The sequence below is a fragment of the Ursus arctos genome, unplaced genomic scaffold, assembly GCF_023065955.2.
Source record: "Ursus arctos isolate Adak ecotype North America unplaced genomic scaffold, UrsArc2.0 scaffold_5, whole genome shotgun sequence".
Classification (NCBI taxonomy): domain Eukaryota; kingdom Metazoa; phylum Chordata; class Mammalia; order Carnivora; family Ursidae; genus Ursus; species Ursus arctos.
Genome location: NW_026623067.1, coordinates 71690045 through 71717567, shown reverse-complemented (window position 1 = coordinate 71717567; position 27523 = coordinate 71690045). Strand labels below are relative to the sequence as shown.

At 36.4% G+C, this 27523-nt stretch overlaps 1 long non-coding RNA gene across 1 annotated transcript in view; it reads left to right on the top strand.

Annotated features, from left to right (window-relative positions):
* The window catches only part of LOC113255117 (uncharacterized), a 913389-nt gene that overhangs the window by 23033 nt on the left and 862833 nt on the right, over window positions 1–27523 (top strand). The gene's annotated exons all lie outside the window — the stretch shown is intronic.

The following is a 27523-nucleotide window of genomic DNA, read 5'->3' as shown; positions in this document are numbered from 1 at the left end:
TACATTATTAATGTAAACTATGAATTATTGACAACACTTGGGAAAATTTAATACATACACTGATTTAAACTTTGTGGGGACATTTTACTCATATTTACTTTTTGAGAGACATGATTTAGGATGGAAACTTAGTTATCTTGTTTTGAGAATTCCAGGAATAAAGACTCCTGGAACTGTTTGAATAGCTCATTTAATTCCCTGGTAATCAAAAAGTCTTTCTGATTTCTGGTGCCAATCCTTTCTACTTTAAGTGCAGTCTCCCAAGAAACAGAAACATTGGAAAGGTGTTGCCATTCTGCCTCTCTATATTTGTTACAAAGACCCCTAACAGCAGTGGACTTCCTAATCCTCACCTTTGTTTCTTTTCTTTCTTTTTGTTTCTGATTTCTCTCATCAGAAATGAATGCTTCTTATTCTTTCTGTTTGTTTGCTTAAAATAGAGACAATTTAGATAATGTATCAAGACACTTGAGTATGAATGATTAGAGGTCAGCCCTTAGCAATTATACTTTTGCTGAAACACATCAACATATTTGATAGATGGTCATTCACAGATATCTGTGTGCACTTGAACTTAGGGTGTATAAAGGTTTACAAGTATTTGTGTATGATTTTATGTGTATTTTCAGTGTTGTTGTTTTTTTTTCTTGTGGAACTTTGAAAAATGAAGAGAATTAAGTTGTTTCTAAAAAGCCAAAGCAGCCTGCCATCTCTTTTTCTTTTCTGGGCTACGGTCCAATTTGCACAGCAGTTGCAAAGAAAAAGCAAACGCATCACTAGATTCAGCGAGAAATATTGTAACAGTATGTAATCTCTGTCAAGATAAAATTGCTTTGTGATTTACATTACAATAAATCCTGACCTTTAAGTGCTGCAGACTAAGCTAATCTGCGAAGTACTTTATTCCAACACTGAATCAGCGAGTGAAGCTCAACCAAACTGACTGTATTAGTCCCACCGTGGTGTGGTTAAAGAGCCTATATATATCGAAGCAGATTACAGAGCATTGTTCTATGTGTACCATAATAAGTAGAATAATTGAAATATTCAATCTGTTTCATCATTGTGAAATAATAGAATTATTTTAACCTCCCTTCTGTTTGCCTATTATGGGAATTACAAGTAGCTTCATTTAAATATCATTAAGGCCTGATTTAGATCGATGAGAACAAGGAAATTCAGAATTAAGGCTAAAATACCACATGACATTTCAACCTTAATTCACTTCTTATGGCTGTTAATTATTTTCTTTTTCTTTCTCTTTTTTTGGTAAAATAGTTAAGACATTGTGTCGAATTTCTTAGTACTAGCTTTGAATTTTTCGCTTTTTGACTCCCCAAGTCAAGTGCTAGGTTTATCAATCATTGGAGAATAGAATTTTCTCAAAAATATCATGAATTTTAAAAATAAGTAGAATTTACCAACTTTGGGAGATTTTTAGCCATTATTTCTTCAAGTATTTTTCTCTCCTCTGTACTCTTGGCTTTCCTCTAGATTTTGATCACACACATATTAGACAACTTTATATTATCCCGGAGGTCTGTGGTACCTTCCCCCTGCCCCTCACCCCCGTTTTTCCTTTTCTCTCTATGCTTCATTTTGGACAGTTGCTATTGCATATCTTCAAATGCACTTTCCCCCTTTACAGTTCCTAATTTGCTGTTACTCATTATGTATGTGTGTGTGTGTGTGTGTGTGTGTGTGTGTGTGTATTTTATTTCAGGTACTTAATTTTTCATCTCTGGAATTCCATTAAAAAAATCTCATTTCTCTCCTCATCACACTTGTGTTTAGCTAATTCTTTTCTCTCTCATGTATGCCTTTTTTCATGTGTGGTGTCTATTCCTTGGATACTGGGTATTGTGCTTTTGTTTTTGAGTGCTAAATTTTTTGGTGTTTCCATAAACAGGGTATTTTGTATTTTATTCTGGCTGAGTTTTAAGCTTGATTATGCAGATCCAGAACAGCCTTTAATCTAGGGCTAATTTGGCCCTGCAACAAAGGCAGTATTATCTGAAGATACCTCCTCATGCTTCCCGTGCTATGAGGTCTTCCCACTCTGGTTGGTAGAGACAGGCACAATTTCAGGTCCCGTAGGAGTGGGAATTGGCCCACTGTTTTCTGCTGCTCCTCTTTTGGTCAAAGGTACTATCTTCTCTCGCACACATCAGCTGAAGATCTGTGAGAAATCCTCACGAAGTTCTTGAAATGTCTTGTCTGTGTAGCTCCCTCCTCGTTGGTACTTTGCTCTGGAAATTCTACCTGTCTTGGCTTCCTTGAATTTCAACTTCTGTCCCTTCAATTGAGCAAGACCACAAGGCTCAGTTTAGGTTTCCCTCTTTTCTCCAAGAACAGGAAACTGCCTTCAAGGAGTTAAGTTGGAACAATAGTAGAGCTCACACTGTTTGCCTTTTCTTAGGGACCACACTCCAGTGCTGCCTATTCTTCAAAGTCTGAAAACAATTCTTTCCTGTATTTTTGTCATATTTTCTCATCGTGTAAGGTGGGAGACTCCCTGTTACTCTGTCATGGCCAGAAGCAGATGTCTTACATAACTAGAGTTTAGAAGGTAGTTTAAGATTTTTATCTGACTGTTAATCAGGTCTTGCCAACATAACATTTCTGGAGACCTCAAAGTAAGTGGTAAGAAGGTTATTAAAACAAATTCTGGACACAGTAAACTGTAACATTGTTAATACTCCTGTCTAACCACAATGCAGTATAGTGATTGCAAAGGACATAGAGCACTATAATCACTTTAGCAACCTAAAATCAGATTTTTTTTTTTACTTCTTTCTGAGTTATATACAAGAAACCAGTGCTAGAGTGCTTCTTTCTAACAAAAGTCATCTTCCTAATAAAATGGAATTTCCTAATAAAACAGTGCTAGAGGCCTCTTCCATTGTTTCTTATGGAAACTGTTGCTACGCTCTATTTTAAAGTTACACTGAGTTAAGGGGAATAGTCTTCATTTTAGTAAGACAAACTTTTTTGTTATTTTGTGGTTTTTTATTTTAGATTTTTATAATAAATTTATAGGGTGCCTTGAGGGCAGCCCAATTTGCATCATAGGGGGCTACCTAAGAAACTCACCTGGGACAGACCACTCTGTTCTGCCTTGGAGCACTATTGCCTAGAACCGGAATTGTTCATGAGATACCCCACATTATAAATAGAGACATCCTCGGGGCACCATATCAATGTACACTGGTTGGTCTTTTCATGCATTTTTGAGAGGAAAATAGCAGTTTTGATACCCGCAAGATGAGAGCAAGTATTCCTGATGCTAAAAGGATACCTGAGCACTTACCTGAAACATTTGTGTTTTTAAAGGTCAAGTTCATATTTCCAAACAATTTTAAAATTAAAATATAGTGATTTTCTAGAATCATTTGCTTTAGTGGCAAAAGAGTACAAAACTAATAGTTTGAAGGAAAGATTATATAATAGTATTGATACATTGATATAGATAACATCACACACACACAGTCTTTCAGGCTGCTATTTATTTTCTTAGCAATTTTTAAAAATGGCTAACTAATGGATAGGTATCACCTGATGATTTACCCAATATTCAGATTTCCTGTGACCTAATCTACAGACTAGAGTATATGAATCTTCTGTGAAATCCATTAAATCAACATCTACCTCTAAAACAACAATTTTATTTTTGTTAGGAAAAAGCCTTAATCTTGGCCTGCAACACTTTCCAGTGATTTAGGGGTTTTGCTGTCCTCAGGTCTGTCGAGACACCCCTCTGCCTTCTCACACAGAAATGCCAACTCCACACTGTGTAGCTGTTGTTTTGTCACCAACTATTTGATTTGAGGGTTCAGTAGAGTAGCTTATCACCTATTTTGTTTTAGATGTTGGTCTGTGGGTTTTTGGTTTTGTTGTCATAACTGTTTTTCTGTTTTTATAACAGAATTTGGGGTGATTTAAAACTACCCCACTGTCAACAACTACTACCATCTTCTCAGAATTTCCCTCTACCTTGACTTCTTAAAGCTTTTTTCTTCACCTGTTAAAGAGAATGAAATGATCTCCTAATATCCCTTCCAACTTTGAGATCTGTGACTGTATAAAATAACCATTTTTTGGACCAGAAATTGTGGAGGAAGGAGTACATGTGGTATTGCCTCACTCTCATGTTTTCAGACCCTGCATGTCTAAGATTAAGTTGCTGTGTGTTGTATTTTGTCCCCTGAGTCAATACTTGTCCTGACATCCATCCACGTATCTACCCATCCATCCTAACACAATCACTGAACTTCTGCTATGTACTAGCTTTGTTTCTCCAGGTACTTATCAGGTTTGCTTGTGTTATTTGAAGCTATAAATAGCCACACTATAAATGTAATTTCTCACATATATGATCGCCTAAGCAGACTGGATTGTTACTTGGAGGTGAAATGTGAGTGTTAATGAGTTTTATTGTTGTTGTTTGGTCAGGTTAAGGGGAGAGAAAAACTATTCCAGCTTTTTAACATAGAGGATTTCTTGCCTGCCACCACAATCTGGACCACTTAGCATGATCAAATTGGGGCTTAAAGTTTCTCTAGGATTTAATAATCAGAAGAAAGCCAATTGACCTCACCATTTGGTTAGTAGTCAGCCTCTATGAGCTTGGATGAATTGAAAAATCTAGGCCTATGGCAGTTCATATTATTAGTTTATAGGCATGTGATAATTTAGTGCTATCAATAGCCTTATGTAGGCAGCTGCTTGCTCTGCTCTGCTCTTGCTCTGCTCAGGCCAGTCCTGCTCAATGGTTATCAGGAGAGATTCTAGCAAATGGGGGCAGAAGATGCACTCAGGGAATATACAAGGGCATAATTTCAGGCAATGCTTTATTCCTCTGGAAGAATCCTGAGCTCAACAAATGTAGATTACTTACCTTTTACCACATTCCCTGAGGTACTTTCTTTATCTTTTTATCTTAATGTAATTTTTATCATAGTCTTTTTCTTTTTTTAATTTTTAAAAAGATTTTATTTATTTATTTTAAAGGGAGATAGAGAGAGAGAGTGCGAGCAGGGGGAAGGGCAGAGGGAGAGGGAGAAAGAATCACAAGCAGACTTATGCTGAGTATGGAGCCCAACATGGGGCTCGATCTCATGACCCTGAGATCATGACCTGAGTAGAAATCAAGAGTCAGACACTCATCTGACTGAGGCACCCAGGCACCCCAACTTTTAAGTCATACTTGCATACTGGGTGGCTCAGTCAGTTAAGTGTCTGCCTTTGGCTCAGGTCATGATCTCCCGGGATTGAGCCTCCCATCGGGCTTCCTGCTCAGTAGGGAGTCTGCTTCTTCCTCTCCCTCTGCCGCTTCCCCTACTTGTGCTCTTTCTGTCTCTGTCAGATAAGTAAATAATATCTTTAAAAAAACCTATACATTTTATTTAAGTCAACATTTATTTACATTGTTATGATCATATAAGATATGCACAGTGAACCATAAATATAAGTTATATCAGAACATAAAACAGAAGTTATATCACAAAGAAAATGAAATATAGTATTTTCTTTCTGATATAACTGATGTTTTCTCCGAAATAAAAAATTTCCTTTTCTTTTCTTTAAATTTTCTATGTAAGTATCACTAATTCATCACCAATTCTCTGACAGAACTGAAATTCTAATGCTTTGGGTGAACATTGTATTCACTATGTGTTAGAGATATCTCTTCTAGAGATCTCTGTTCTGCTCTAATACGTACTGGTTGCTTTATAGACCTGTCCCATAACTGTCATCCTGCGATTTCCACTTTTATGCCTGTTACACCTTTTTACTGTGCCCCACTCAACTCTAATGCTTTTTCTGACTTTTCTGCTCTTTTATTCTCTTCATGCTTCAGTTTGGATTGTTGTTGTTGTTTTTGTTTTTCTAATGAACTGTTTCCTAATTCATTAATCCTTTCTTTTGTTTGTCTAATCTGTTGTTATATCCATCTACCGATTTCTTTTTTTTTTTTTTCATCTACCGATTTCTTAATCTGAGTTATTTTATTTTTTAGTTCTAAATTTTCATTGAATTCTTTTTAATATAGTCAGTTCTGATGACATTCTTCATCTTGCCATTTATTTTCTTGAGTGTTATTATAGCTCTTTTGAAGTCCATATAGATAACTATAATACCTAGACTACCTGTGGGTCTGTTTTTGTTTTCTTTTTTTTCCCTTTGTTTTTAGTAATTTTTGTCTTCCTTGTGTGCCTGGTGATTTTTGACTTAATGCTGTACATTGTAAATTAAAACTTATAGAGGTTCTGGATGATTTTCATCTTTTTCCAGAGGGAATTTTCTCTTCTTTAGTAGGCAGCTAGAGGAGGGATAGATCACCTTAGTGCATTTGCAGATAGTCTATTTCCAGTCTGTTCTTGCTTCTAGAGTATTTCCTTTTGGGGATCTTGGCTGAAAGTCTGGAAGTGTTTATTAAGACCTCTTATCCTTTGGGCTTTGAACTCTAATTTTGTCTTCTTGACACTGTGGTCAAAGATTTTTCTTCATTTTTAGTTTTTAACTACAGATTTCTACTTGGTTTCTTAGCTTCTGATCCTGCAAAATGTAAGAATCTGCAAATAGCTTGAGGAAAAAAGTTCCAAGGAATGTCAAGTTTACTTCCTCCTGTGGTCCTCTTTTCTTTAGAATATAGGGCCCTCAAATTTTGGAAGCCTGGGTATCCCTGAACTTGAATTTGGATCTCCCCAAACCATGGAAACTGACAAAAAATTCTAGACCAACCACTCTATACAGCTTCAAAACCCCACAATGCAAATCAACAAATGCTTTAAGGACCATCAGTGAATATAAGACTCACTTCAGTGCATTTCCCTTTCTCTGTGATCTTGGCTCTTCAAATCCTGGCTGCCTTAGTTGTTTTCAGTGCCTTAAAAGAACTGTTTTGGGGCATCTGGGTGGCTCAGTTTGTTAAGTGTCCAACTCTTTATCTTGGCTTGGGTCATGATATCAGGGTTGTGGGATTGAGCCCTGCATGGGGCTCCGCACTCAGGGGAAGTCTGCTTGAGATTCTTTCTCTCCCTCTCCCTCTGCTCCCCTGCTCTGCCCTGTTTCTCCCTCTCTCTTAAGTAAGTAAGTAAGTAAGTAAGTAAATAAATAAATAAAATCTTTATTTTAAAAAAAAAAAAGAACTGTTTCACCCAGATTTTAATTTGGAAATCCTGACTTTCAGGATTTGAAAATTTTTTGCGTTAATTCTGTAATAATTTATCTCCTTCCATTTTAGTTTTTTCTTTCAGCAATTCCTGATATTTTGATATTGAATCTGTTAGATGGATCCCTTAATGTTTAACTTCTTTCTCTCAGATTTCTATTTCTATATCTTTTCCTTGGGCCAATTCAGAGAAGAATCTTTAATCTTATGTCTTGGGTTATGGAGTAGGTATAGTTGCTGGTGTTTTGAGAGGCAAGTAGAGGATGGGGTTGAAGAAAAAGGTTGTTGCTAATGTAAACTTCAACTCAATGTTCCTCTTTTCAACTTGATACCTTTCCCATCTCTTCAGCTGTAACCTGTCCCTGGATACAGAACTTCCCTGGTTTATGCTCTCCATAGAGTAAACTTCAGTCTTCAGAACAAATGGATGAGAGAGCTTTGTCTATAATTTTGTTTGCAGTCCCACTGTATACCAAGCTTCAGAAATACTTGGTGCTGCTAATTCTTGAGGCTTTCCAAGCTCTGTGGCACAATTAGATTGTACACTTAGTTTTCAGCTTTCTCTGATGTTTGAGACACTTACCTTTCATCCGTTTGTTTTTCAGCTTCTAAAATTATCTTGTCATCTTTTGTCTCCTACATTCTTCCCTCCCATTTTGTTGTCCTTACAGATTAAGACTTAAAAGTTTTTTTTTTTTTTTTCTTGTGCAGAGAACAGATGTGTTTAATCCACCATACTTAACAGGAAGTTTTAGGTGCTTTGTATATATCACAACAAATTTCCGTAGCAGGTATTAATATATACAACACAAATACTGGGGTGCCTGGATGGCTCAGTCAGTTGACTCTTGGTTTTGCCTTAGGTCATGATCTCAGAGTCCTGGGATTGTGCCCTGCATTGGGCTCCATTCTTAGCAGGGAGTCTGCTTGAGATGCTCTCTTTCTCTATCCCTCTTCCCCTTTTCTCTCTCTAAAAATAAATAAATCATTAAAAAAGAGAGAAAATAGGGAAGGAACACAGTAAGTGATAAAGTTAGAATTAAAACTCTGTCATGAAAGCCCTCAGTTTGGAATGAGGTGGTGTATTTTTTGTTTTGTTTTTTGTTTTTTTTACTTGAACTTTTAGGTTTTACACACAAGCATGAAGAAACCCAATTCTTTTCAAAACTAAGTGATTTGTCAAATAGGAATTTTTGCAACACACCTTTACCTTCTCTATTTAGCAGTAAATTCTTATATTCTTATCACCCTCTAATGAATTACAAATTTTCAAAATCTAATGTAATTTTACTAATATATTTTTCATTATGCTTGAAATTATTAATATGACATTCTAGATAAATTATTTCCTTTCTTTTTTGTTTTTTAAGATTTTATTTGTTTATTTTTGTCAGGGAGAGAGAGAGAGAGAGAGAGCACAAGCAGAGGGAGTGGCAGGCAGAGGGAGAAATAGGCTCCCCGCTGAGCAAGGAAATTTTGTAGGACTTGACCCCAGGACCTTGGGTTCATGGCCTGAGCCAAAGGCAGATGCTTAACTGACTGAGCCACTCAGGTGTCCCTGGAGAAATTATTTTCTAATTGAGACTTCTCTAAGTCAAGATTATTCTCTATAATAGACTATCTCAATTTTCTTTCATAGAGAATAAAGTTTCTTATTTAACCCTCATGTTATGTTTTTACCTAAAACCTGAAAATTTCTAGGAAGTTTCTTATTTTGTTTTCTTTTGGGCTGTTACAGAATTCCCTTTTGCTTCCTCTCAATATATCTTTGACCCTGGTGAAACTTAGTAAAAATTTACCTATGTATTCACCACACAATTAATTAATGATTTACTTTTTTTTTTAATTGGAAACAAGATCTTTTTCAGAAGACAATTTAACATTTTGTAACAAATGTAACATATAATCCTTAGAGAGTTTCTATAAGAAACTCCATCTAAAAATCATGCCAGCTTCACTTTCATATTTCTACTAAAGAATGGAGAAGGCCCTGCCTATGGGGCAATTTCACATGAGGAAATGGAGTTATGATGGGCTGCTATCACTTCTAGACATTTTTGTTCCAAGAGAGTTATAAAGTAACATAGTTCCCTTTTGAAGTTGTCACCTACTTTCAGGCAAAACCTCTTTGTCTGTGCTTCCTTCCCTATTTTCAAGAGGTAGGACAGTTATATCTGCTAAACATTTGCAGGAAAAATATCCAGATATTCAGAGAACTGAAACCAATGGGAAAGCATCTGATGTTATATAATATTATTTGAATTGAGAATAAAATGGGTCTCAAATGATTTCATTGGTCTCTGTTATCTCTTGGCACTCTGAAACCTCCACTTTATTGCCTGTTTCGAAAGAATCAAAATTTCTTTTGTTAAATGCCTAACAGATTTTTTAACTTATTTAAAACAATCTCTACTCCCTGTGAACTCTCTTTCCCCTAATAAATCAGAAACGGTCACCTGTTCTGTATCCCCTTTGAGTGATTCGTATATTCAGTTTATCTACTTTTCTTTCAAATTTGCACTTCATTTTTTTTTTTTTTTGAGATGATCCCCGAACTGATATCCATGGTGTTTTTTTCTCTCCCAACTGGATTACAAGCTCTTATAGTTAACAAAGGAGTGCCATGCTGACACATAAAAATACACTCAGTAAATGTGGTTTGGCTAAATACAGAAAATATATGCATGTGTTTTGATTCAGGAGTGTATATTCTTTAGTGAAGGAACTGATGAGAGCTCTCCATTTCCACATGGGATCCTGGGTGGTCTGCTTGGGGCAAAGAGACAACAGGTGACTGACATGGGAGTCTTTTTAAACGAGGATAGTGATATTTAGGATATTCTCATTGATATCCTACAGGCATATACAGACCAGAGGAAGATAAAAATTAGGTAAATAAAAGGAAACAGTTTTAAAGTAAAGTAGTGAAATTCTAGCTGAGTAAGTGATCAATTAGCAGTTAGAGGCAGATTGTAGAATTTTCCAAAACAAGTCAGAAAAGGGAAATCTAGAAACCACAAAAATATATATATCTAGATCTATTATAAGTCATGGTGACCTCTCCTATAACAAGGGCAGTTTCCAACAGGCAACTCTGGGTAAGAATTTAAAAACTAGTGTTAGAACCAAGTAGAGAAAAATAAAAGCATAAGCAAGAACAGCTTCAAAATGACTTTGTTTCAAAGGCTTTTAATGATAACAAAATAATAGCAAAGAGGAATAAGTCCCTGGAGGAAGAAAGGTACAAGTAGGTATTAAAATTACAAGTGTTAGAAAAAAAGAATCACAAATTAATGATGCAGTTTCCCCCCAAGAGTAGCAGAAAAAGATATTTAAATCATTTTGAGGAACTGGCTCTCTCTGATGTTGAAATTACTTTTCTCTCTCTCTTTTTTAAAAGATTTTATTTATTTATTTATTTATTTATTTATTTATTTGAGAGAGAGAAAGAGAGCAATAGGGATAGTGAGAGAGAGCACGAGCAGGGAGGAGAGGAAGAAGCAGGCTCCTTGCTGAGCAGGAAGCCTCATGCACCTTGATCCCAGGACCCTGGGATCATGACCTAAGCTGAAGGGAGACACTTAACCAACTGAGCCACCCAGGTGCTCCTAGTTTTCTCTTTTAATACATAACCCACACAGAAATATAAGTTCTTGGTTCAAACTTGGGTTCTCTCTACCTTGAATTAATGTCTGTCTTCCTTATATACTTTTATTTGGTCTTTTAGGAAGAAAGTTTGTATGACTCTGTGCTGACATGCGTGTGAGGTCTTGCTGATATTTTAGTCCAGACTGGAGGGTGAAACATTAAAGACTAGAGGGAACATAGAAAATGAGGAGTAGCAGCTAGTGACTCAGATGATTAGAATAAGGGATGAGAGATATGGTAGAAGCAGATGGTTACCAGTATCTCCCACATAGCAGGGTCCAATACGTATTTGAAGTAAGAATGACAAAAATAAATACTGTTATTGACATTGGACAAGATTGTCCCACACCAAAACAGATAATAAAAATAGCTACAATTTATCAAATGCTTTACACATGCCATGCACTGTTCTAAATATTTTTGTATCTTACTTAATTTGTAAAACACCTTTAGAAGCTAAATATTATCCTCAGTGTACCACTGAGGAAACCAAGGCTCAGAGATGTCAAGTGTCTAGCCTGAGATCTCTTACCCAGTAGCCATTGGAGCCAAGATTGGCTTCAAGTCCATTGAAATGTAGAGCTTGAACTCCCAGATATTGTGATGATTCCTCTTCTTGAGCAAAATGAGTAAGGTCAGGATGTCCCCAGTGTTCTTTGTAGGATGAACTACGTTCCAATGTAGCATTGTACAGAGTTTTTGTTTTTGGTTGAGTGCTAAAATTGCCTGGTAGACATCTTCATCTGGATGTCCTATAGGCCAGAGTCAACTACTAAAGGGCCTTAAATAGAACTCATTGTCTTCTGTGCAAGTTTCTTCTTCCTTCTTCTTCTTCTTTTTCCTTATTACTGTTAATGGCACTATGCTACCCAGGAACATGTGAAGAGTTCTGCTTTTGCAGCCTCCACAGCCAATTTAGTCACTAAGTCCTAGGCTTTCAACTTTACACTATCTGTACAATCTGAACCCTCTTTCTGTTCCACTGCTGATACCTTTGTCAAGCCCTCATTTCTTTCTCTTGGATTATATCAAGAAGATTTTGATTTGTTTTACTGTCTCCCATCATGGTCATTTCCAACTCAAACTCAGAAATGTAGCTGGAGTCATGGCCCGTGGTTAAAAACTGCTGCCCTAGAAAAAGAAATCTCTTTGCTCCCATGACTTCATTCATGATCTATATGCTGATAAATCACAAATTTATATCTCTAGGCCAGATTTTACTTCAGAGCATCCATACTAATGTTTCCATTTCAATAAACAATCCACCCAATGCCTTTGACTTTCTTACTCTAATACTCAGCAGTTACAAGTTCTCATAGCTCTACTTCCTGAATAGCTTTCCTTCTTTCATTTTTCTCCAACTTAGCTGGCACTGTTATGGTACAGTCTTACACTTCTGCAATAGCCTGAGTCACTGAGGCAGCTATGATAATACCCTTCTAACTAGTTTGCTCTGTACCCATGGTTTCCCACTTTTAATCTATTTTTCACTAGCTGTAATACACACTTTTTTTTTTTTTTTACATTTGGACTTCTTTGAAATCAGGATAAGTCTTACAATTGATTTTGTATCTGTAGTTTAATTAGTAGCATTTTTTAGAAAAATAAGTCATATAAAATGATATATTGTATATTCAGTGACATCTTAGAGTTGATGAAATATGATAATATTTCTGGATATGCTACTTTCTGGATATCCATCTTTCTGGATATGCTACTACCCTGTACAGGACCTTCCATGATTTCCCATTTTAGGATAAAATTAAACATTCTTCTTCTTCTTTGTTTTTAAGTAGGCTCCATACCCAATGTGGAGATGAATGTGGGGCTTGAACCCAGGACTCCAAGATCTAGACCCAAGCCAAAATCAAGAGTCAGATGCCTAACTGACTAAGCCACCCAAGCGCCCCCTAATTAAACATTCTTAATATTTCTATGAGGTCCTGCATGTTTGGCCCTTATTTACCTCTGTAGAATCATTTTGTGCTGATCTTCTCTAGTTCTCTATCGTTCAACCAAATATTACTTAGCAAATATTAATTGACTGACTACTATGTGCTAGGCATTAGGATGAAATATCAATGAACCAAAACAACCAACATGGCTACTGCCCGTATGGTGCTGACTGTGCATTTGAAGACTCCTGGCTTATCCTGATTTGTCATGCTATTTCTTGCCTCAGAATCCTTAGTCCCTCTCTCAGGAAGGGTCCTTCCTCCTCCTTTTCCTCTTGTCCTTCTATCTTGCTAAGCCCTACCTCTTACTCATCCTTCAGGGCTTATGTTACACAGCTCTGCCCCACAGCCATCCTGTTCAATACTCTCATGGCTCCTACACTTCTTTTCACGGCTCTCACAGCACTTGCTTTCTTGGGATCTGTCTTCCTTTCTGGACTGTTAGGTCTATGAAGGCAGCAACTTCATCTATTTAACTCATGGCTTTCTCCCCAGCCCTTAGTCCAGTGCTGGGTCATAATAAGGCCTCTTTAAATATTTATTGAATGAATAAGCAATGGAATTGGAAACATGAATTCAATTTCAAACCATCCTGAGATACTCTGAATTTCTACCACTTGAATATGTTATTAAAACAAAACAAAACAACAACAACAAAAATAGAACCATCTCCATGTGGGCTTGCATGAGAAGTTTTAGGCTGACAGGCAAGACAAGAAGAAAATATACTATCAGTTTCAATCTGGGATGCACAGAAGTTGATATTAAATATTATAAATATTTTCTTCCATAAAGTGCTTTAATACTCTAGCTTCATTATTTTTATTACACACGAATGTACTTACAACATTTATACAGTAGTTTTTGTGTTTTGACAGATCATATTCTTCCTCTGCTAGCCTTAAAAGCTTCCATCTCTTTGGTCTACTCTTTGTATTAAAGATGAGCTGCCTTTTTGCATCATGGATTTGCTCAGTGGATAATGCTTATGAGCTAGCTGTACTTTTAATTCCAAGCGGGGAATTAGCCTAACACTGTAGACATATTCAGCCGTTTTGCAAACATGGGTCCAGTTATATTCCCAAAAAAGCAATTAAAAAAGAAGCCCACTAGTGTCATCTTACTTTTAAATATAGCATGTTTTCATTAGCGTTCAAAGCAATTTTTAACTGCTTATCTTTTCTTTGCTTAGATATAAATTTTTTTTCAATTATATATATTCTAGTTCATTATATATGTTTCTTATAATTCTCTACATTTATATTAGCATAATCTTCCTCAGTGTTACCAAAGGAAAATTTGAAAAATAGTAAAAAAAAAAATCTTACTTTTTTGTGGGAAAAAATGTTCCACATTAAATAGAGAAAGAACCACAACTTTAGGTTTTCTAGTTATTGGATTTTAGCTCTCCTATTTTTAGCAACATCTCCCAAATCCTTGGAATGAAAAGGCTATAAAATGTGGAGTGTTATTACCATAACCTATAGCAACAAACTACCTCTACATAGGTATAATCAAAAGGAAAATTCTTATAACCACATTCATATTCAAAGATCTTGTGATATAAGCCAACCCCTGTGGGGGTATTATTTTCAAACATAACAGGTTGACATTATATAATTACACACTGCTGGATATTGAAATATCAAAAAGGAAAAAGTGCTTATAGTAGTACTCCTAGCACACTATTATGAGTATTCACATTTATCCACACATCTTTAGAAAATTATTTCTAGTTACATATTATAGACTTTAGCAAAGATTTAGTGATTTATTTAATATCAATATTAGGTTTTGACATTAATGTCTTAGCAAGCATAGGGAGGTATGGTCCTAAGACTGACGTCCACTCAATAAAGGGGCCCCAACGTGAACCTCTTCTCTATTGTTCTGCATTCAGTTTGTTAAATAGACATTTCATATATGTACCTGTAAGTAAATATTCAAAATCCCATTCAATTATTTTTATAAATTGTACTCCCACTTAATTTTTCCCATTATTAACTTTTTCACTTTCGATGATAACATTGTTCTTTTCTAAGATGAACTATTTTTTTGGTCCCACTTTCCTACTTACTTTTCCTTTATGCATACTATAGATGTGGTGGGGATTTGTCAGCAGCATTTCTGATTTCTCAGATTTCTTTCTCACTCTTCTCAGCGCCACCTTCCTCCCATTTAATCTCTGGATTGTAACCAACTTGTACCTTTCTCCCTTTCATATGTCAGGTTTCTAATATTTCCAATTCTCTTCACTCAAGCATGAGCTTTTTGGTATGTGTGGTGTGCCATGAAATGTAGTTTCACAAATATTTAGGCTCTAAACACTGTCATTCTTGGAACTTTACCTAGTCTCTCTCTCAAGTTGGTCAGCTTGATAGTCTTATCTCTTCTTTCTGTTCTGGTAGATATAAAGGTAGGTACAATCTATTGGTTGCTTTTGGATTTCTCTCCTATCCAGTTGCCTTTTCTAAAACAGGTGCATATAATTGTAGGGTGTGTAATTTCATATTTAATATTTTTAGCTATTTTTTTTCAAAAGTGACTTACCAATAGGAGAGTAGGATTGGAGAAAAGAAGTGAGACAGAGAGCTAAAGCAGGAGACTGAGACACAAATAGAGTATATTTGGGGGTAGTATTAATGTGACATACAAGCACAATCACTACCTAAGAGTAAATACTAGTAAAGCAACAAACGTGTAATACAAATAGCAGAGTAGGGAATAGTATACTTCCTTCCTCAGCAACAAAAATTAACCAGTCAACTAACCATGTAATAATAGAATAGCCTGTCCCAATTAACAAACTTGGATTTAAGTAGCTACATGCTCAATAAAAGTGAACCAAGACCCCTCCTGTAGTTATAAGAGGCCCAACGGGGCCTTGGCCTTTACTATGCTAGCTTCCATCACTGACTCTGTCCTCTGTCCTTAGATACCTTGCACTTTCTTTCTATTGGTGCAAGGCAAGGGTCTAGATGCTAGGATACAAGATGAAAGTCTTTTAAATACCACTTCTTCAACTCCCTACCCGTCACCCATGCAGGAGCTGTCATAACTACAATAGGTTTTCAGGAAACATTTATGAATAGAAATGACAACTTACAAAAGAAATTCAGTTAATCTAGTTTGTTTGTTTGTTTGCTTTTAATAAATTATACCTGCAGGATCCATATTAGGGGCATCTTAAAACTTCTGTAGTGTCATCTTGAGGTGTGCAAGTAAAATCAGTATCTTTCAACAGAAATAAAATTGGAAAATCTTGTTATCACTATAAAATTAGAAATAAGTAAAAATAGGCATCAAATGAAAACCAAATGCAAATACTCTGGAGATATGGTATTACTATTCTGCTTTATCTCCCATAAAATCTGCTCTTCACACCCTTTATGGCCTCTTTGGTGTGTTGCTGTTTATGAATAAAAATATTACTTTAAAAACAAAACAAATTTCTTTGCTCTAATTAGACAAAATGAAAGCCTTCTGTTACAATTTATATTATTAAAATTTTGACATTTTCTAATGGCATAAAACAACTTTTATTTTTAACAAAGTCTTATATTGGAAAAGTGCTTTGAGGAGATTTCCAAGTTCTAGTGAAGCTTGAGTTTTTGTAATTATTTGATCCCAAAAATTATGGTATAATAAAATACTTTTAGTAGTCCTTCTATCCATTTTAAATAGTAATTGACCTCTAGAATTATATGCAGCTGGTGTAATGTTATAGTGATTAAAATTTAAAAAGATAATAATTATTAAAAGCTTCATACATAATAAAAATCATCATTTCTGGGCAACGAAGTCTTTAGGGTAGTAAAACACTCAAGTAGGATTTGCCTATATCAAAACTATCTGAAAGGATTCTTTAATCTGGCCCTTTATGAACCCTACAAAATTGTTGAAAATGACTGAACTGTACAACTGTATTTAAGAACAACAAACTATAAAGGATATAGAATGAGTTCTAATCTCAATATCTAGTTCCTCTCATTAAGGAATTGGTGATAGCTCTACAAAATGTGGATAAAGGCATTTTCTCTGCTGTAAACCCAGATTTCTCGTTCTTCCATATTTTATAGTTTAAAAAAAATAGATAAATGTATATCTTATAGCATAAGATAGATCTTTTTCTTGCAATAGGAACTTTATTAAAATTTTTGAAATATGCAATTACAAATGCTCAAAATTTACCTTAAAGTCTTTTTTGGGAATTTTACTTTTTCCAAAATACTTCCTGTTTAATTTTCTTTCTTTCTTTCTTTCTTTCTTTCTTTCTTTCTTTCTTTCTTTCTTTCTTTCTTTCTTTCTTTCTTTCTTTCTTTCCTTTTTTTAAGATTTTATTTTTGGGGCACATGGGTGGCTCAAGTCAGTTAAGCAACTGACTTCTTGGTTTTGATGCAGGTTATGATCTCTGGGTCATTAAATCAAGCCCTGCAACGACAGCTCCCTGTTGAACAGGAAGTTTGCTTGAGATTCTCTCTCCTCTCCCTCTCCCTCTGCCCCTCCCCACCTCAAATAAATAAATAAATCTTTTTGAAAAAAGATTTTATTTTTAAGTAATCTCTACACCAAACACAAGGCTTGAACTCACAACCCTGAGATCAGAAGTCACATGCTCTACTGACTGAGCCAGTCAGGTGCCCCGTCCTATTTAATTCTAAAAGGAGTAGCTATTTTATGCTGCAACTCTCTGTCTTGTTCTATTCAAAGCATTCTGGGCCTGTGTTCATTCTGCAAATATTTCTTAAACACCTGGGATGAGTAAGCATTGAGCTAGATACTATGGACATAATGGTCAATTAGATACCATCCCAATCCTAGGGGTTCTTACATGCTAGTAGAGAGTACAAATAAACAAATAGGTAATTGCCATATAATAGAGAGTTGGGATTGGGATAAATTGAGAATGTTATGGGAACATATAAGAAGGGCGTTTAGTTTAGTCTTCATGGGTCCAGAAGGGTTTCCCAGGAGAAGAGGCAGTGAAATTCAAACCTGAAGAGTGAGTAGGACTCAGCTAGATCAGGTGGAGAGGAAGAATGAAAAGACTTCCCTGATGAAATAGCATGTACACTCTTAAACTGATTAGGTTTTCTTTACATAAATACTTTTTGCACACTGGTGATGGGAATGTTGTTTTAAATTACTCCTAGCAGGGAAGAGTCACTATTTGCTTTATGCAAGTGCTAAAATGGATACCTTCATATGGAGACCATGAAGCCTTTTCACTTTTGACTACACCCCTAGTAACAGCAACTAGCTGGACTACTTACTTGCATACAATACAATGAAATCAAATTTACATGTTTGACCTTGCTTGTACCTACCTAACAGGTGTACTCATTAAGAAGCTGCATGAAATGAAAGAATATTTAAAAGGAATAGCTACAATGTGTTTGGCTGCAAGTAACAACAACAAAATCCAACCATTGGTTAAACAGTTAATGAAATTTATTTTATATAATTGACAAGTCAGGAGTAAGGCAGGCTTTTGTCATACAATTGCTGGTGTCAAGTCATTGACAATCTGGGTTCTTTCTGCCTGTATGTTCTGGCGTACATGGCATGAGCTTCATCTTATTCCTATTTCTCCCTTGTGGTTACTGTCAGGGCCGTCAGAACTATATGATTCCTTGTTCACATTGAACAGGAGAGAGTGAGATCTGCCTCAAGTATGGAACTAAGCCATTCCCTTTAGTCTGGTGTAATTGAGGACATGTCCCACCCTGGACCCAAAGCGGTTTTGAGAGTTACATAATTTTTCATTTGCTCAGTGGAGAGGTACCCTTAAAATGGGTGAGGAATCAGGATATCCTCCCCTGAGTCATGGAGAGAAGGCATGGATACCTAAGAAAAATCATCTTTTGGTTAGGATGGAGGAAGGGAGAATGGATGTGGGATAGACAAACAACAGTGTGTTCAACCACGTTGTTTGCTGCGCCTTCATATTTGTTTAATTCAAATTCAGTGTCCTGACCAGAGAAAAAAATACTTCCATATCTTTGGGAAAAAAGGTCATAATTCTAATGGATTCTAACTCTTTGAACCATGTGTAGTTTGGTAATTAGGGGGAGATGAAGTAAACGTTGAGTTGTGGAGACCACTGTTTTATCTTTCCTTTCCTTTGCTTCCTGAATTGTACTTTTGAATTTCTATATTGGTTTTTGTGGTCCACGTTTACCATAGAGTAGAAAGAAATTGCAGGCATTTATTTTGCTGTAAAAGTATTTTTAGATGTTTTGTGGGCTCTGTATCAATTACTGTATAACATAGAGTTAGGAAGGAATGTGCAAAATATATTTAGCAACCTTTGATAATATTTTAAGAGCATTTGATTCTGACACATGCTATATAATTTATAGAGATGCAGGTTACATCATTATAAGGTTACATATTGGGAAATCTACAAAAAAAAAAAAAATCCTTAACAAAAATACCTTCTTGAAACACAGACTGAGGAATGTTTCCTCAAAGGAAAAATATGCAATGATTGCTCAGGTTTTTCTTTTTCTTTTTTCTTAATTTTCTTTGTGAACTTCCTATGCAAGTGTGGTTTTGTTGCTTCTCATCATGACAAATAGGTGCCTGAACCAGAAGAAATGGATGTCAATTGAATGATTGACCTTTATTTTTTATTCAGGACTATTCTTTCCCTCTGGCTACACAGGGTGGAGTGATGTGCCTGCCAGAGGCTGCACACACATAAACATATTCTATGGAAGGGGCAGAGGACAACTACATACGCAAACACAAAAGGTTTCTTTTTTGCAAGTTTGTTCAGGGCAACCTTTGATGGACAGAAGGGAGCATAAAATGAAGAGTTTGACTACAAGAAAAATAATGATTTCCACCTAATATTTGCTTACTGACATTTTTCAGAGTGCTTTTGTATATATTTTCTCACATGATGAAGTAACTCTGTAATAAGAGAAGGATGGTCATATTATAACCATTTTACAGATTAGGAAATCAATATATATATGAAGGTTAAATGAATTGCTCCTGACTGCAAGTGCAAGAACGAGGTTCAGCAGCGTCCTGGGATCGAGCCCTGCATTGGGCTCCCTGCTCAGCGTGGAGCCTGCTTCTCCCTCTCCCTCTGCCTGCTGCTCTTTCCTACTTGTGCTCTCTCTCTATCTCTCTGTCAAATAAATAAATAAAATCTTAAAAAAAAAAAAAAAGAATGAGGTTCAGAAAGTCAAACTTTTTGGTTTTTCTTTCTCAGAGCATGTGTGTGTGTGCTCTAGTAAAACACTTTACTTCCCTCTCTTTTTTTTTTTTTTCCAAAGAAAGGCAACAGAACAAAATACAAAGAAAACAAAAGAATAGAGTGGAACAACACAAAACCTGCTATGTTAAACATTCATAATGATCAATTTTTAGAGAGTACACATTTGCTACCCTTGCAAGGTAGCAATTGTGAATTTGTAGAACTTGAATGACTTAAGATACTTTGGAATACAGTATTTTCATTTTTGCTTTTCATTTTCCTGTCAGGCAGCGTTCTTACATACGCAGTTCAGTGTCCCTCACGTGCATGTCTTATACTTTTGCTTTTATCCTCTTATTCTCCGTCCTCCAAATCTAAAGTCATCCCTCTTATGAGGGTGTTTGGGCCTCACATTATCTGTGAAACTTCCAGTGAAGGCCTGGAGACCATTAGTGGGCCCTCTCACATTGTATAGAGTGTAATTGTTTAGGAAAATACATTAAGGGGAAGGATTATTGTTGAGTGTCTTTGAAATCATATATATCATATGCTGGTTACCCATTCCTGGGAATGCCCCCAGATACGATCTTAAGAAGTTGGTGACTGACACATAGTTGGCCCTTAATAAACATCTATAGATAACGATCGAATTTGCTGCTGCAGGGACTGTGTTGTGTGATTTCATGCTTTCTGAATACAAAATAGATTTTTGAGTAAGGTATGCTTTTTGACAGCTGCTGATAACATCTGAGAGACAGTTTAATTCCTCTGCAACTAGAGCGGCAGCAACAGCAGCAAAAAAAAAAAAAAAAAAAAAGCCAATTGGCTACATCACTACTCTTCTTATTTGATGAATATCAATAAATATGGATGAAACACCTGAAGGAGCACACAGATTCATAGTTAGCAAATTTGCCAAGTATGCAGACAATGGGTGTACTGCATGATTATGTTTGTTGAAAATAAAAAAGAGAGACACATAAATAGGGCTAGTGAGAATGAAGACTCGTGGACAGCATTGCATAATGCTCCTGAAGTATCTTTCATCTTTGGGTAGTTTAAAGCATTTAGAAATGTCCTCATGACACCCTCTGGTTCTAGTAGATGGTAAAGAAATATCAACTCCATTTAAATGAAAAACGGTGCTGAAATGGGAGTTGAAAAGTTAAGCGAACTGCTTAGTGTCTTGGTCTCAGAGACGGTGGCTGTATCTATCTGTGGCAAGTATATTGTGTCATTTGCCCCTAAGCAATCTTTTTCTAGCTCTGTATAAATTATCTACCTGGCAAAAAGAAGACTGAAGCTGGGAGCAAAAATATACTTCTGTGGGTGTAATTGTATTCGTGGCCAAATAGAATTTGGATTTCTTCCATTAGCAGGAATGCCTGGTGGTAGTACTAACTTTAAAACTCTGAATTGTCAACAAACAGAAGGAGCCTAGTTGAACAGGATTAGAGAGGAAGAAATGAAGAGATGGGATAAATACACAGGCACATCCAAGGATTTAACCTGAAACTTCCTTGAGGAAGATGAATTTGTGGGAGGAATCTTTACCCTGGGGCTGGGATCATTTTTTTCTCTCCACTTCCCCAACTATTCTTCTTGTCCTTTTCTGCTCCTTGGTTTCCCCAGAAGTCCCACAAGTCAGCATTGTAGCAGCCAGGATCCAGGGCAGGCTTCTTCCTGGTAAGGCGTAGCAGTACTGAAAATATTCCCTCATCCTGCTGAGGAAACTGATCATTTCCCTGAAGCACCTTGCTGGGTCATAGTTTCAGCTCCTCTTTTTCTCCTCTCACATCTTGCTTCCACCACCTTCCACCACACTGGTCCTTACTCTTGCTCAGATAAGCCAGGCCTGTGCCTGCCTCAGCCTTTGCACTTCCCATTTCCTCCATCTGGAATGTTCTTTTTGGTCAAATAGTATCTTCATATATGCTTCCTCTGGCCACTCACTGCAGGCTTATTTATTTATTTATTTTAAAGATTTATTTATTTGAGAGAGAGAGAGACAGTGCACACGTGTGTAGGAAGAGAGAGAATCCCAAGCAGACTTCCCGCTGAGCGGGAAGCCCCTATGTGGGGGCTCTATCCCATGATCCCAAGATCATGACCTGAGCCGAAATCAAGAGTTGGAAGCTTAACCGACTGAGCCACCCAAGCGCCCCCACTCAGTGTAGATTTAGAGTGACAAAGTGTACTGTTTTGCCTGAGACTGAAGATTCTTAGGACATGGGGCTTTTAGTTTTAAAACTCAGTTGCATGCAAACTAGCATGCATTGGTCACCCTGTTTAAGTTGCAGCTTCTTCTACGTGGTTTTCCTTTTTTACTGTTTTTCTTAGCATTTATCACCATCTAATACACTGTAAGTTTTACCTACTTATCTTGTTTATTATCATTTGGCTTGCTTCCTTCCCCAGTGCTATCTCCAAGAGGGCAAGGATTTTTTTTTTTTTTTAATTTGTTTTTTTGTCTCTGTTGTATTCCCTGTGTTGAGCATAGTTCAGAACAGGTACTCCGTGACTGTTTTTGAATGAATAAATAAATGAATGAGTGAGAACTTTAGAAAGTGTTTGTCATATACAAAGAAACTATGTTGGGGATGCATTTCCTGAAGTGAATTATTTGAATCCATAAAGTCTTGGTCAAATAGATTGATTCTCAAAATAAATGCATTATTTCCTAACGAGTGATACATTTCTTGGGAAATTTAAACAATGTTTTTGTTCATAATATAGAATAAAAGAATTATTTAATTCATTTTTAAAACAAGTTTTTGTAAAAATAGACTATTAGTAGAATGTAGTATTATACCTAAATATCATATTGGTGGATCATTTTTGTTGATTTAGGACAACTGATTTTAATCCATTGGGATGTACTTGTCATGGAAATTCAGTTAGTTTTAAACCATATAAGTCTCCTGTTTGCCCCCCAAAAAACTTAGGCATATGTTTGGTTAACAAACTTGGCATTTCTCTTAATATCCAGTTATTATTGACTGGATGAATGGATGGATGACTTCAAAAGGCAAATACACAGAAAACCAAGTGAATAATAATCTCTATTTGCTGGACAAGAAATCAGAAGTGATGAGCTGCCATATATGTAGGGTGGCACTCTTAGGTGTCTGACTCTTTATGATCTTAGGAACTAACCTGGAAAGCTTGGCCAAGTTGTCCCATTGTTCTATTATTTGCAAGCATTTAGGTTATCACTCACATGTCCATTTGAGTGATGTGCTGTGGCGAAAACATTCCATCTGGGGTCAGAAGCCCTGTGTCTTCACCCCTTCTCACTTCTTCACTTTTTATGTGGCCTTGCACCATCACTTAACCTCTGGGAACCTGTATCCCATGATCTGGAAATGTGGATGAAAAGGCCCACCAACTTTAGTGGTTTGGGATAAGCTCAAAATAGGAGTAGAAAGGCTTTGAAAATCATTAGGTGCTGTGAAACGATGTAAGGTAAGGTAAGGTGAGGAGAGGTGAGGTGTCTCCTGGGTGCATGTGCTGCAGGTGATTGAAGAGCAACTGCCAGAGAGGTGTGCCTTTGGTTCTTGCTCATGCCCATCTCCCACCTCACAGGTGAAGGTTCTCTCTCTTATCGGTGATGTCCAGAGAGTATCAGGAATGGAGCCTGTGTTGTTTTTTTTCCCCTTCAGATCTAGAGTCACTTAGATTTTATTCTCTAATAAAGAACTGTTCTAGTGGCTTCTTACCAGTTTTAATCAAGTCACCTTTATGGAAGCAGACTACTCACAGAGAGTAGGGTTTTGTTCTCTTCTTTAAAATAGGCATCAGGAGTGCCTGGCTGGCTTAGTCAGTGCATCATGCGACTCTTGGTCTCTGGGTCATGAGTGCAAGCCCACTTTGGGTGTAGAGTTTACTAAAAACAAAAAACAAAAAACAAAACAAAACAAAAACCCCAAAACGAAACAAAACAAAATAGGCTCTCTATTTTCAAACTAGAGTCTATCTTGGTAAATTGGTGCATAGCTACAAAGATGCCAAATAATGTAGTGGTTAAAACAGACTCTGGAGCTGGGCTGCTTATAATCAAATCCCACCTCTGCCATTTACTGGGTATTTGGCATTGAACAAGTGACTTATTCCACATGTCTCTCCCTTACCTCATAGAGTGTATGAGAATCAAAAGAGTAAAGTGGGAAGTGCTTAGAACAGCTCCTAATGTGTAGGAAGTGCCATGTAATTGTTATTGTGTTACTATTATTATGTTAATCTAACTGACCCCACTCTAAGGCGGTGACTTGACTCTTACTCCACACCCAGTTTCCGGTATTGTTTTTTAAAGAATCTACCTGGAGCACACTGATTATGCTTCATTTCACTTCCGTGAGCTTTAGGGCACTTAATGCAAATTACATATTATCTCTAGAGAATAGTACCCACCTGCCAGTCTCTTCTGTCCCCTGCAAAAATCCACCATGGACTTTAGGTATAATGTTTGGATTATTACAACGCAGGACAGGGCAATCACTGTTCTTACCAATTATTGCACCATTTGAGGGAGATTGCTCTGCTTGTAGGAAGCCCTCTGTTGAGGGAAAAGCTATATATAGTTTCTAACCTGTATCTTGCTATGATGGTATTGCCTATCTTATTTTTATGTCAAGCTGGTTGACCCAAGGGAGGACAACTGGCTCAGTGCGGCTAGTCTATAGGCTGTCCAGTGAGTGGCCTATGAGGTGACTGCATGAAAGTTCTGTTGAAACATGGATAATCATTTAGGCCAACTCAGATGTTTTATTTGAGTACATCCTACTGAAGATATATGGAGAAAGCAGGAGTTATTTTATTAGTAGCGGTAGGGCTGAGTGCGCTGAAGTAAGCAGTTGTCACTTAGAGAGTAGGCTATGAGCAAGCATGATAATGCATCATAAGCAGGAGGCAAAAGACATACTATAGCACAGAGTGAGATAGCTGGCTTCGTAGTAGCTAGAGCAGCAGAAGAAGACGTTGTCAACATACTTCTGTACCCATACAAGTGAGTAACAGAAAGAGATCGACAAAATCCTTCTGTTGAAAGGGTGATAGGCTAACTATCTCCCATACTTGGTTTGAGTCCTTCAGTTTTTGAACTGTTCCAAATTCCAGGGGTCCATTCCATGGTTGTGTCTGGATTTTCTGGATTATGAGTGTGCATGCTCACAGTATATATTCTTATTATCTCAAGTAATCTGAATGAGGATCTGTTCCTTACCAGCCAAAAAACTTAAGGATCACTCCAGATACTAGTCTTTCATTTTTTTTTTAATAGAAGGAAGTAATAAATAACTTTAAGATCCTCGATGGCAGGAATTCTATTGCATTTATCATTATAAGCTTAAATTCTAGAATCATATGTAATTATGCTACCTTTACTCAAGAAATATCTTTGAATAGATAAATGAAAAATAACCATTGTTAATTTTCCTTTTTTTTTTTTGAGGTGTATTTCTCATCCAAAAAATGTAGAATAAAAAGAAAAATAAAATTTAATGTAAATAATATGTAAAGTAAAATGTTAGGTGTTCAGTTTGATGAGTTTGATAATTGGATTCACCATATATAAATATCAGCACAATCAGGATTAAAAAACATCCCCAAACAATCCCTCTGCCCCCTTCTAGTCATTCCTAATCCTCAAGAGGTGATCACTTTCTGATATCACCACAGACCACCTACTCTTGGACTTCAGATAAAAGGAATCACACAATAGATATTCTTATGTATTCTGTTTCATTTGCTCAACAGAAAGTTTTTGAGATTCATCCATGTTGTGTGTGTTTCAGAAGTCACTTTATTTATTACTGAATAGTATTCCTTTGTATGAACATAACATAGTTTTTTTTATTCTTTCTCCTGTTGATGGATATGTGGATTGTTTCCCAGTTTTTGGCTATAAATATTCCTGTGTAGGTCTTTTTGTGGACATTTGTTTTAATTTCTTGAGTACCTTGGAGTGAAATCCCTGTATGACTATAGATGTATGTTTGCTTTCATAAGTAACTGTTGACTAATTTTTCAAGGTAGTTGTAGCATTTATATTCCTATGAGCAAAGTATAAGAGTTCTAGTTGCTCCATATCCCTCCCAACATTTTGCATTGTCATTTAAAAAAATTTTTGGCTATTTTAGTGTGTTTGGAATGATATCTTACTGTGTTTTTCATTTTCATTTCTCTAAAAATTAATAATGTTAAGCACTTAAAAAAAACTTGTTGACCATTTGCAAATCTTCTATGTAGTATTTGCATCTTTTGGCCATTTTTATTAGGTTATTCATCTTTTTACTGTTTACTTACAAGAGTTTTTGTATATATCCATAGTCATTTTTCAGATACATGTATTGTAAATATTTTTTTCCTAGCCATTTCCTTACCATTTTCTTAATGGTGTTTTCGTGATGAGTAGAAATTTTTGATTCTAAGACTGTGAGCTTCCACAAAAAAATTTTAGGGCATTTTATTATATGAACCAGAGTAACCATTTTTAGGTATTTATGATAAAATATTTCAGGATATTGAAGGGAAATCAGCTTTCCTGAAAATATATATATATTTTTTCAGAAAGATCAGTAGTTTGGGATCAAGAACATGAATTGTCCATGAGATATCTATACTTTCTGATGATTGTGAGACTAATAAGTCATTGGTGGTCGTTCTATACTGGTTGTTGTTAGAAAATCAATTGTGGGTTGTTGTTTTTTTTTTTTTTTAAAGATTTTATTTATTTATTTATTTGACAGAGAGAGACAGCCAGTGAGAGAGGGAACACAAGCAGGGGGAGTGGGAGAGGAAGAAGCCGGCTCATAGCAGAGGAGCCCGATGCGGGGCTCGATCCCATAACGCCGAGATCACGCCCTGAGCCGAAGGCAGACGCTTAACCGCTGTGCCACCCAGGCTCCCCTGTTTTTTTTTTTTTTTTTTTAAGATTTATTTATTTGAGAGAGAGAGAGCATGCGAAGGGGGAAAGGGTAGATTGAGAGGGAGAGAGAGAGGGAGAGAAGCAGACTCCTCACTGAATGTGGAGCCCATGAACAGGGTAGGAGGTGGGCGGGGGGGGGGGGGCTCGATCTCATAACCCTGAGATCATGACCTCAGCTGAAATCAAGAGTCAGATGCTTAACCAACTGAGCCACCTTGGTGACCCTCCAAATTAATTGGGTTTTCTGTTTAAATGTGGAGCACATCAAGTCATTGCCATCTTGAAGTAAACCATTTACTTTCTCAATTAAATGACTATCTTCCAGATTTGAAATTTTGCCTATTGGGTTGTAAAGTACCAGAGTAGTATTTGTTCTTAATATATATGCGCAAAGTGAACTTTCTCTGACCTATTGGCTTGTGACTCATTTACAGTCACAATAACATTGTTGCTTAGAAGTGGCTTTGGATACGCATCCCAAGAAACTGAAGAAGTATAGTTCTCCATTTTGGACACTTTAAAAATCAGCTTTCCTAAAGATCCCTTATTTTGTTCAAAAAGATTGACAGATACAGATCATACACTGGTTAAGAGCATGGAATTTGGAGCAG